This window comes from Octopus bimaculoides, chromosome 1 (genome assembly GCF_001194135.2).
Source record: "Octopus bimaculoides isolate UCB-OBI-ISO-001 chromosome 1, ASM119413v2, whole genome shotgun sequence".
NCBI classification, from domain to species: Eukaryota; Metazoa; Mollusca; class Cephalopoda; order Octopoda; family Octopodidae; genus Octopus; species Octopus bimaculoides.
Genome location: NC_068981.1, coordinates 77,520,624 through 77,525,502, shown reverse-complemented (window position 1 = coordinate 77,525,502; position 4,879 = coordinate 77,520,624).

The window sequence follows — 4,879 nt, the reverse complement described above, 5'->3', positions numbered from 1 at the left end:
TATATATATAATTATATATATATATGTATATATATATATATATATATATATACATGCATGCTTACATTTATATGTATATCTACTCCCACATACATGCTTGCGCACGCACCCACCTCATACGCAAACAAACACGCATGTATGTATAAATCAATCTGCAGAATTGATTTAAAGCTTTGCATATATAAATGAAACTCTATCAGATAGCTAATATGCAGCTGTTGCTACTACTAGTGCTACTGTTACCAGAACAGCTTCTGCTGCTGCTGCTTCTGCTGCTGCTGCTGCTTCTGCTGGTGGCCTGATTTGTTGACCTTTGTATATACGGAAATTAGTTTCATGTGAGCCTTCGTTATAGATCTTTTTCTTTCTATTAATTTATTTATTTTGTATGGTTTACACATTGATATACTTAACTCTGTATTGCCGCAGTTGGCACCATTGTCAATAATTCTCATTTCCAATGGCAATCTACCGTTTCTACTAGTTTAATATTCATAGACAACTGGCGAGTAATGCACAGCAAGATGAAAGCTCATGGGTAGCCATGAACTTCTGAACATTCTTTTATCCTGATAGTAAACATGCACATAGACAAACACTCAAACAATCACTCACATGTGCACACAAACGCGCTACATTATATGTTTGTACGTATATATGTACACACACACACACACACACACACACACACACACACACATGTGTGTGTGTGTGTGTATGTGCGTGTTTCTGTACATATTTATCCGTATATGTATATTTGTAATTATAAATATTACATTATTACAACTATACAAACATATACGCATATGTTTGCATATATATATATATATATATATATATATACATATATATATATATGTGTATATATATATATATATACATATATATATATATATGTGTATATATATATATATATATATATATACATATATACATATATATGTATAAATATATATATATCATATAAATATATATATATCATATATATATATATATATCATATATATATATTTATACATATATATGTATATATGTATATATATATATATATACACATATATATATGTATATATATGTATATATATATATATATATATATATATATATATATATATATATATATATATATATATATATATATATATATATATATATATATATAGGTATATATATGTATATGGATATTTATGTATGTTTGTGTATATATTTATATTCATATGTATGTGTGTATAGACATCTAGATATGTGCATGTGTGTGTATGTTTCTGTGTGTGTGTGTGTGCGGGTGTAAGCAACCATGGCTGATTGGTCAAGTAATTCCCTTGACAACCATTTGACCCTGAGTTTAACTCCACTGCTTCGTATCGTGGACAATGTCGGTTGCAATAGACTTGGATCAATTCAAGCTTGTTCAGTGAGATTCAGTATACAAAACTCGTTTTGAAAACTTAAGCCAAACGTACAATTCAAAACTCTAGCCGCGTAATACTGTATCGCTTCATTTTATCATTCTTTGCTCAGAATTTTATATTCGAAACACACACACACACACATGCGCGCGCGCGTATATATTGATCACTTCTGAATATGCATGACTGATGAGATTTAAGATGATCAAATTATGACTCTTGATTTTATTATTTGTTTATAAAGACATCATTCATATTTGAATAATTGTCATAATTTACTTTCAAAACGGGGCGAACTACTTTTTGACATAAACATAGAGTTTTTACCCTGGCTGGAAAAAGTAAACAAAATAGCTAAACGTATAGTTAATCCTTCCGGAGAAATAACTCAATCAATCTGACGATATTCTAGGTGTGTGTGCCTTGAAATACTGACCGATATAGTTGAAGACTTATTTAGATACGCTGTTCGTAGTTATAACTTATTAAATATTATATGTATGGAAGGTAGGGGTTGAGTTTCTAAGATGAAGATCTAACAAGTCTGGAAACTGATGAGATCAAACACATTCTTTCTGCCCATCGAGAGATAAAGACTGTAGAGAAAATGATTAATATATATATGTTTTTTCTTTTTTTTACAGCGAAACTAAAATTCTATGTCCATTGAAAATGATATACATTACATTTCAATTATTCAGAAATACCGTGCTGTTCTGAATGGTAATTCATCCACGTTGTCGATGCTTGCATAAATTTAGCTTGAAACAGTTTATATACAATATTGGTGGCGATACACTACTAAGGCAATGATTTGCCAGAGCCATTATAGCGCAGGACAAAATTTCTTGCCGTTATTGTTCTGACTCATTGTGCTTGGTGTTAAAATCCTGCCAAGGTCAGCTTTGACTTTCATTTTCACATGTTAAAATAAAATACCAATCTCGTACATTGAATGGGTGAGATTCTTAGAGTGTTGAGTATGATGCCTTGCAGAATTTATTCCAGCCTTTTTGTTCTGAGATCTTGGATAGTGAACTTGATCTGCCGCCCTGTTTAACAGCAACCCATTATCCATAGATGTCTATAATGAAGGTTGCTTACTTGAAAGTATTTTAGCCTGGTCTTCAGTTCATTCATTCTCCGAGGGCCTGCAAAATAAAGGGACATACATATCACCATTCCATCTTTTACGAAGTGGTAGTAAAAAAAAATCTTTCTTACAGTTAGTGAAGATAGATACTACATTTTTGAAGTAGGTCTAACAAATCTTGAAGCTGCTCAAATTGATCACAATTTTTCTAGCCCCGGAGAGAAAACTTGTGATTTAGACATACTTTTAATTTTGCAATACAAATCGTATAGTACATTTATTAAAATCAAATTCTTTTTATTTCAAATACTCGCGCGCACACAGAGATACAAATGTGATAACAAATAAAACAAAAGAGCAATCAACATGTGGTTAGAACGTTTGTACAGTGCGAACGATAAGGGGTTTCACTCTATACTCACTTGGATATTCCCACACATAAAGTGTACAGAATATCTGTGAGAGAACGTGTAAAGCGTTATGTCAGCCAATATCAACTAGGACAGTTAGTTAAATATTTACAATGTTGTAATAGAAAACTATGTAGTCAAAACCGGTGATTATCAAGGGAAAAAATTCGTTCAAGATGAGGATTATGTTTTTGTTTGGGTGACCTTGGAACGTCTGGAATTATGTAGAAATAACTTCTCTGATAATGCCAGTTCGATTATAATTGTAATCTTCGGTTACTCGATATGGTTGCTTATAAGTAGAATTTTGTGTGAAACAAGTACTGTAGTTTCGTGATACGTCGAATAAGGGTGTGGATATCTGAGGAACTCCATTTTATGGGAGGTCATTCAGATGATCGATCTGAGATTGTATGCTAAGTAGGAGAGGGAAAAACACTTTTACCTATTCATTAACTCAAACTGAGTGAAAATGCTTCTCAAGCTTCTCAACGCTTCTCAAAATTGTTTGTAACGAATACCATGCATTTGATTTAGATGCAGCTAAGGAGTTTTAGAAATATAAAAATGCTTCGAAGAAACAGAATCCTCTAAGTGGGCAAATAGTAGGGTTTTATAACTCAGAATTATATTTCAGTTGAGTACTTCCATTGTGGTTTATCATCTGAGAAGCAATGTTGTTCAAGCAGGATTATCTCACCTTAAGGTTGTGTGTGTTGAGATCAATGCTATGTTTGTGTGTTGATGTTGATGCTGTGCTTGAAGAGCTAGGAAATTCATGTGTATGTTCGTGATTATATCTAAGTTACATATTTGATTAAGATCATTTCTATTCCGTTGCGGATTATGTTCTCCATTTATACTAGCATCTAGTTAGCTCATAGTTTTTGTAGGGATTGGCCTGTTAAGCATATCCCTGTCCGAGGATAATTCAGACCATCTCTTATTCATTCGACTTGCAAGATAATTATAACTAGCAATTTGCTTGCAATTACCTTAAGTGATTAAATCTTGTTCTTTCTTTTGTGCTTAAATGAGGGACTCAAGCCACTCATAATCTCATCATAGCTACTATGCTTTGTTTATCACTCTCATCTTGGATCCTTCACGAAAGGAATTTTCAGATCTTTCGCTGTCCAGATCAGTGGCATGTTGGTTTGGTTATGCAACTTATATTTACAGTAAAATGATGTTTGTATGAATGTGTGTATGTTTGTGTATATGAGAGAGAGAGAGAGAGAGAGAGAGAGAGAGAGAGAGAGAGAGAGAGAGAGAGAGAGAGAGAGAGAGAGAGAGAGAGAGAGAGAGAGAGAGAGAGAGAGAGAGAAAGAAGAAGAAAGAGCATGTGTGTGCATCTGTGTGCGCATATAAATGTTAGGATATTATTGAATTAGGAAGGCGAATGAAAATTCGGAGGATACAAACAACAGTCATTTTAAAGAAGTTTGGATTTCGTTTCGGCTCACGGATTTAATTTCAATTCTCCGTCAAACAAATTTCAGTTTACTTATGCACATGTGTTTTAGTTGTACGTTAGTTCGTTTTAGCTTTCACAGCTATGGTCATGCTGGAGCACTACCGTGAAGAAAACTTAAGCTTTATCTACTCTATTTAAAAAATGAATCCGTAGCAGGTGACTTGTATCTGTATATATGTATGTATGTATGTATGTATGTATGTATGTATGTATGTATGTATGTCTGTTTCTTTGTTTGTATGCATGTATGTATGCATATGTGCAGATTTATATATTTTGTTTTATGTATGTTTTCTGATGCACATAGTTGCATGTCTAGACATGTTCATGTGTTAGTTAAATGATAAAATTCTGATGTATGTATTATGTATGTATCCATGTGTGTATGTGTGCATGTATGTATAAGAAAGAGAGTGAGAAATTTACACACACACACACACACACGCACATATTATATAAATATATATATATATATATATATATATATATA